The following is a 7,837-nucleotide window of genomic DNA, read 5'->3' on the forward strand; positions in this document are numbered from 1 at the left end:
CAGCCAATATTAAATGTACTTGGTGGCACATTACCATTTGCACTGGCTCAAAAGTGGTCTCGGCAGACGTTGTTCCCTACGTAAAGCTGAAAGCGCCAAAGAGCATTTCCATTGAGAAAAAAAAATCTTTCTTGATGTTAAACATAGAGAGCCTGCCTTTTAGAAGTTCTCCCTCTAAACACCTTGTGCAGCCTCCCGACAGACTAACAAAAAGCGCCTTTTCACCAACTCAATTTATAATACGCCCCTCAAAACTCACAACCGAATAACAATCCATCCGTATATTTGATTTCCAAGATCCATTCAAGGCAACTTGGGTCTTCGCAAGCAAATAATTTCAGGGAAGAAACTCAGTTTAGTCAACTACTGGTGCATTCAGCACACCACTTGCTTTCGCTTGTCAGGGTGGCCGAGTGGTCTAAGGCGCCAGACTCAAGGACATGTGTCTTTCCAGCTGGCTTGGGTGTTCTGGTCTCCAAATGGAGGCGTGGGTTCAAATCCCACTCCTGACAGCTTCCGTTTTTTACCTCTCTTGAATTGTTCCAGTGCTAGCTGACAGTGAATGACTGAAATATAAAAGCAGCAGAAGAAAGCAAGCAACTCAGTGCAATTTGTGAGTATTCTGTACTGTTAAAATGACAGGTTTTCATACTTTTTGGAATTCGTAGCTCAAGAAGTGACTCCTGTTCCATTTTCTATTCACCAACTCGATTTGCATTCCGCCCCTCACACCTCACAACAGAATAACAAACGGCTTCATGTGCCACAGCATTCCCCTGTAGATTCGGTTTGCACTATGAATTAGGCGACCCCGAATGAAATATTTTAGTGTTGGCTCAAATGTGAGGAATTTCATGAACCCTCAAAAAGGAATGCTTGCAGAAAATGCCAGCAATTCAAAGCGTGTAGGCAGCATGAACAGACCAATTCTGCAATTTCTTTTATCGTGGGCGGTGCTTTCCGAGTCGATGGCTCTGCATTAGAAATGAGAAGTGCTGAACTCTAAACACGTTCTTGCCATTACTGCTACTCCTGCTGCTACTCCTTCGTCCTCGAAAAAAGAAAAGACAGGCATGTTTTGAGTCTCAAAATGATCTTCTGGATCCACAAGAAACATGTAAATTTGATTGATTCCGCAGTATTTTGGATGTACTGTACTTATAACTTCCATCGAAGAGAGACTTCATCAGTTGCATGAAATTGAAACTTTCGACTTTTTGTCTGGTATTGAAAATATGTTTAAAAAAAACCATGAACAATTTTCTAACAAACAACTCATGAATTATTGCCAGGATCTATATTTAGCGTTCGGTAGTGATAACACTGCTGATATTGATTGAGTAGAAATCTATGATGTATTGACAGCTTTATCTGAAGCGAGAAGTCCTAGAACGCCATCTATGAAGTTTAAGGATTCATACCAAGAAATGCCTTTTGTTTCCCACCCCAACTGCTGCTTTTGCTTTACACATTATGTGAACATTACCAGTTTTGGTAGCTTCTGGGCACGATTTTCCTAAACTGAAACTTATTACAAAATTCTTTAAGATGAACCATGTCCAAAAATTGTAAATCAGGACTAATTTTAATATCAAATGAAATCACTAGAGAGGAAAAGGCTTAACTGAAATATGAATAAGACTATGCAAGCCTGAAAAATAGAACAATTCAATTTATAGAACTTATTTTTTTATTTTTTGAGAGATGGGCTCACACACCGGAAGACACTAACGTTTCTCTTCGTTAGAGTATGTGAATAACAGTTTAACCCCATTTGTTTGTAATTGTGATTCTGTTAAAATTTAAAAAAGCATCTATCAATAGTAAGAAATTATCAAGAAAGTAAGAAATTGTGTTATTTCATAAACTGTAAGACATGAAGACATTTACAGGTTATATCCTTTGCTTTGTCTTTTAACGCAAGCGGTCAGGATCCAAGCCCATGTTCGGACGGTTGTGTTTCTCTTGTAATCATCAAATGTCATTGTTTTGTCCTTCAGTTCTTTCTCGAGTTGTACCATGGATATTTTATACCATCAATACTTTTCATGCTCTTTTGCATTTTCCTTCACATACGGAAAAAAACTCAAGGCGTTCTTGTCACTGTGCTACACAGTACAGGACACGCAGTGAGTAATTCGCGCAGCTTTCAGAGGAATCCAGAGGGAGGACTCTTAATGCAAGGAGCTGGTTTTTTTTTCGCATTAATCATTATTAACCAGAAACAGCTGCACAACCGGTTGCATTTGTGATTATGTCACTTCTCTGCTTCAGCAAGGTCAATAAAAGACTCTGAAAGTAGTAGAGAAAAACTGAATTAAAATCATATTAGCAATTCTGAGTGATATCTGCATACAGGCAATCCAATAAGAACGTTGAAATCTTTGAATGTCATCTTTCTATATATTGCGCTGCTTTTTACTTGGAGTAAAACTATTGGATTGAAGGGTTAAAATGTATTGTTGTTATTTGGAGAAATCAATGAACTCGTGATTTTATATGTTTTAAAAGACGGTCATGCGCACAGAAAAAAGACAGTGCTGATTATTTTTCTGGAGACGGAGCACTGATGACCTATCCGAGCCAATTGATAAAGCCCACCCAGTGGATACTCTAGCAGAACGTGGAAGAACGTTCACCACTGTAACCAAGGCAACCACAGGAACAACATCAAGAAGCGCAATCAATTCCCCATTTAAATCTTTCGTGTAAGGTATGCCATGTGAAAGCATGAAGTAAATCCCCTGATCTCTTTTGAACATGGACAAGGTATTTCTGATGGAGCGCAATGAGCAAAGATTTAATAAGCTACTCCTGCCGATGATTCAGCTTAAAGAAGTAAAAGCTTCACAAACAAAAGCAGCTCGCTACCACAGCCAATATTAAATGTACTTGGTGGCACATTACCATTTGCACTGGCTCAAAAGTGGTCTCGGCAGACGTTGTTCCCTACGTAAAGCTGAAAGCGCCAAAGAGCATTTCCATTGAGAAAAAAAAATCTTTCTTGATGTTAAACATAGAGAGCCTGCCTTTTAGAAGTTCTCCCTCTAAACACCTTGTGCAGCCTCCCGACAGACTAACAAAAAGCGCCTTTTCACCAACTCAATTTATAATACGCCCCTCAAAACTCACAACCGAATAACAATCCATCCGTATATTTGATTTCCAAGATCCATTCAAGGCAACTTGGGTCTTCGCAAGCAAATAATTTCAGGGAAGAAACTCAGTTTAGTCAACTACTGGTGCATTCAGCACACCACTTGCTTGTGCTTGTCAGGGTGGCCGAGTGGTCTAAGGCACCAGACTCAAGGACATGTGTCTTTCCAGCTGGCTTGGGTGTTCTGGTCTCCAAATGGAGGCGTGGGTTCAAATCCCACTCCTGACAGCTTCCGTTTTTACCTCTCTTGAATTGTTCCAGTGCTAGCTGACAGTGAATGACTGAAATATAAAAGCAGCAGAAGAAAGCAAGCAACTCAGTGCAATTTGTGAGTATTCTGTACTGTTAAAATGACAGGTTTTCATACTTTTTGGAATTCGTAGCTCAAGAAGTGACTCCTGTTCCATTTTCTATTCACCAACTCGATTTGCATTCCGCCCCTCACACCTCACAACAGAATAACAAACGGCTTCATGTGCCACAGCATTCCCCTGTAGATTCGGTTTGCACTATGAATTAGGCGACCCCGAATGAAATATTTTAGTGTTGGCTCAAATGTGAGGAATTTCATGAACCCTCAAAAAGGAATGCTTGCAGAAAATGCCAGCAATTCAAAGCGTGTAGGCAGCATGAACAGACCAATTCTGCAATTTCTTTTATCGCGGGCGGTGCTTTCCGAGTCGATGGCTCTGCATTAGAAATGAGAAGTGCTGAACTCTAAACACGTTCTTGCCATTACTGCTACTCCTGCTGCTACTCCTTCATCCTCGAAAAAAGAAAAGACAGGCATGTTTCGAGTCTCAAAATGATCTTCTGGATCCACAAGAAACATGTAAATTTGATTGATTCCGCAGTATTTTGGATGTACTGTACTTATAACTTCCATCGAAGAGAGACTTCATCAGTTGCATGAAATTGAAACTTTCGACTTTTTGTCTGGTATTGAAAATATGTTTAAAAAAAACGATGAACAATTTTCTAACAAACAACTCATGAATTATTGCCAGGATCTATATTTAGCGTTCGGTAGTGATAACACTGCTGATATTGATTGAGTAGAAATCTATGATGTATTGACAGCTTTATCTGAAGCGAGAAGTCCTAGAACGCCATCTATGAAGTTTAAGGATTCATACCAAGAAATGCCTTTTGTTTCCCACCCCAACTGCTGCTTTTGCTTTACACATTATGTGAACATTACCAGTTTTGGTAGCTTCTGGGCACGATTTTCCTAAACTGAAACTTATTACAAAATTCTTTAAGATGAACCATGTCCAAAAATTGTAAATCAGGACTAATTTTAATATCAAATGAAATCACTAGAGAGGAAAAGGCTTAACTGAAATATGAATAAGACTATGCAAGCCTGAAAAATAGAACAATTCAATTTATAGAACTTATTTTTTTATTTTTTGAGAGATGGGCTCACACACCGGAAGACACTAACGTTTCTCTTCGTTAGAGTATGTGAATAACAGTTTAACCCCATTTGTTTGTAATTGTGATTCTGTTAAAATTTAAAAAAGCATCTATCAATAGTAAGAAATTATCAAGAAAGTAAGAAATTGTGTTATTTCATAAACTGTAAGACATGAAGACATTTACAGGTTATATCCTTTGCTTTGTCTTTTAACGCAAGCGGTCAGGATCCAAGCCCATGTTCGGACGGTTGTGTTTCTCTTGTAATCATCAAATGTCATTGTTTTGTCCTTCAGTTCTTTCTCGAGTTGTACCATGGATATTTTATACCATCAATACTTTTCATGCTCTTTTGCATTTTCCTTCACATACGGAAAAAAACTCAAGGCGTTCTTGTCACTGTGCTACACAGTACAGGACACGCAGTGAGTAATTCGCGCAGCTTTCAGAGGAATCCAGAGGGAGGACTCTTAATGCAAGGAGCTGGTTTTTTTTTCGCATTAATCATTATTAACCAGAAACAGCTGCACAACCGGTTGCATTTGTGATTATGTCACTTCTCTGCTTCAGCAAGGTCAATAAAAGACTCTGAAAGTAGTAGAGAAAAACTGAATTAAAATCATATTAGCAATTCTGAGTGATATCTGCATACAGGCAATCCAATAAGAACGTTGAAATCTTTGAATGTCATCTTTCTATATATTGCGCTGCTTTTTACTTGGAGTAAAACTATTGGATTGAAGGGTTAAAATGTATTGTTGTTATTTGGAGAAATCAATGAACTCGTGATTTTATATGTTTTAAAAGACGGTCATGCGCACAGAAAAAAGACAGTGCTGATTATTTTTCTGGAGACGGAGCACTGATGACCTATCCGAGCCAATTGATAAAGCCCACCCAGTGGATACTCTAGCAGAACGTGGAAGAACGTTCACCATTGTAACCAAGGCAACCACAGGAACAACATCAAGAAGCACAATCAATTCCCCATTTAAATCTTTCGTGTAAGGTATGCCATGTGAAAGCATGAAGTAAATCCCCTCATCTCTTTTGAACATGGACAAGGTATTTCTGATGGAGCGCAATGAGCAAAGATTTAATAAGCTACTCCTGCCGATGATTCAGCTTAAAGAAGTAAAAGCTTCACAAACAAAAGCAGCTCGCTACCACAGCCAATATTAAATGTACTTGGTGGCACATTACCATTTGCACTGGCTCAAAAGTGGTCTCGGCAGACGTTGTTCCCTACGTAAAGCTGAAAGCGCCAAAGAGCATTTCCATTGAGAAAAAAAATCTTTCTTGATGTTAAACATAGAGAGCCTGCCTTTTAGAAGTTCTCCCTCTAAACACCTTGTGCAGCCTCCCGACAGACTAACAAAAAGCGCCTTTTCACCAACTCAATTTATAATACGCCCCTCAAAACTCACAACCGAATAACAATCCATCCGTATATTTGATTTCCAAGATCAATTCAAGGCAACTTGGCTCTTCGCAAGCAAATAATTTCAGGGAAGAAACTCAGTTTAGTCAACTACTGGTGCATTCAGCACACCACTTGCTTGTGTTTGTCAGGGTGGCCGAGTGGTCTAAGGCGCCAGACTCAAGGACATGTGTCTTTCCAGCTGGCTTGGGTGTTCTGGTCTCCAAATGGAGGCGTGGGTTCAAATCCCACTCCTGACAGCTTCCGTTTTTACCTCTCTTGAATTGTTCCAGTGCTAGCTGACAGTGAATGACTGAAATATAAAAGCAGCAGAAGAAAGCAAGCAACTCAGTGCAATTTGTGAGTATTCTGCACTGTTAAAATGACAGGTTTTCATACTTTTTGGAATTCGTAGCTCAAGAAGTCACTCCTGTTTCATTTTCTTTTCTCCAACTCGATTTGCATTCCGCCCCTCACACCTCACAACAGAATAACAAACGGCTTCATGTGCCACAGCATTCCCCTGTAGATTCGGTTGGCACTATGAATTAGGCGACCCCGAATGAAATATTTTAGTGTTGGCTCAAATGTGAGGAATTTCATGAACCCTCAAAAAGGAATGCTTGCAGAAAATGCCAGCAATTCAAAGCGTGTAGGCAGCATGAACAGACCAATTCTGCAATTTCTTTTATCGCGGGCGGTACTTTCCGAGTCGATGGCTCTGCATTAGAAATGAGAAGTGCTGAATTCTAAAAACGTTCTTGCCATTACTGCTACTCCTGCTGCTACTCCTTCGTCCTCGAAAAAAGAAAAGACAGGCATGTTTTGAGTCTCAAAATGATCTTCTGGATCCACAAGAAATATGTACATTTGATTGATTCCGCAGTATTTTGGATGTACTGTACTTATAACTTCCATCGAAGAGAGATTTCATCAGTTGCATGAAATTGAAACTTTCTACTTTTTGTCTGGTATTGAAAATATGTTTAAAAAAAAACATAAACAATTTTCTAACAAACAACTCATGAATTATTGCCAGGATCTATATTTAGTGTTCGGTAGTGATAACACTGCTGATATTGATTGAGTAGAAATCTATGATGTATTGACAGGTTTATCTGAAGCGAGAAGTCCTAGAACGCCATCTATGAAGTTTAAGGATTCATACCAAGAAATGCCTTTTGTTTCCCACCCCAACTGCTGCTTTTGCATTACACATTATGTGAACATTACAAGTTTTGGTAGCTTCTGGGCACGATTAAACTGAAACTGAAACTTATTACAAAATTCTTTAGATGAACCATGTCCAAAAATTGTAAATCAGGACTAATTTTAATATCAAATGAAATTACTACAGAAAAAAAGGCTTAACTGAAATATGAATAAGACTATGCAAGCCTGAAAAATAGAACAATTCAATTTATAGAACTTATTTTTTTATTTTTTGAGAGATGGGCTCACACACCGGAAGACACTAACGTTTCTCTTCGTTAGAGTATGTGAATAACAGTTTAACCCAAGATGTTTGTAATTGTGATTCTGTTAAAATTTAAAAAAGCATCTATCAATAGTAAGAAATTATTAAGAAAGTAAGAAATTGTGTTATTTCATAAACTGTAAGACATGAAGACATTTACAGGTTATATCCTTTGCTTTGTCTTTTAACGCAAGCTGTCAGGATCCAAGCCCATGTTCGGACGGTTGTGTTTCTCTTGTAATCATCAAATGTCATTGTTTTGTCCGTCAGTTCTTTCTCGAGTTGTACCATGGATATTTTATACCATCAATACTTTTCATGCTCTTTTGCATTTTCCTTCACATACGGAAAAAAACTCAAGGCA

General features: G+C 38.6%; 3 non-coding genes across 3 annotated transcripts; all 3 read left to right on the forward strand.

Moving 5' to 3' along the window:
* The first annotated feature begins 399 nt into the window (after nt 1-399).
* On the forward strand, nt 400-512 carry trnal-caa (transfer RNA leucine (anticodon CAA)). The gene is made up of 2 exons: nt 400-437; nt 467-512. It is a non-coding gene; the product is annotated as a tRNA-Leu (tRNA).
* A 2,760-nt stretch (nt 513-3,272) lies between these two features.
* On the forward strand, nt 3,273-3,385 carry trnal-caa (transfer RNA leucine (anticodon CAA)). The gene is made up of 2 exons: nt 3,273-3,310; nt 3,340-3,385. It is a non-coding gene; the product is annotated as a tRNA-Leu (tRNA).
* A 2,758-nt stretch (nt 3,386-6,143) lies between these two features.
* Nucleotides 6,144-6,256, forward strand: trnal-caa (transfer RNA leucine (anticodon CAA)). Its single transcript has 2 exons — nt 6,144-6,181; nt 6,211-6,256. It is a non-coding gene; the product is annotated as a tRNA-Leu (tRNA).
* The last annotated feature ends 1,581 nt before the right edge of the window (nt 6,257-7,837 follow it).

This window comes from Lepisosteus platostomus, unplaced genomic scaffold (genome assembly GCF_059453375.1).
Source record: "Lepisosteus platostomus isolate fLepPlt1 unplaced genomic scaffold, fLepPlt1.hap1 Scaffold_99_H1, whole genome shotgun sequence".
Taxonomy (NCBI): domain Eukaryota; kingdom Metazoa; phylum Chordata; class Actinopteri; order Semionotiformes; family Lepisosteidae; genus Lepisosteus; species Lepisosteus platostomus.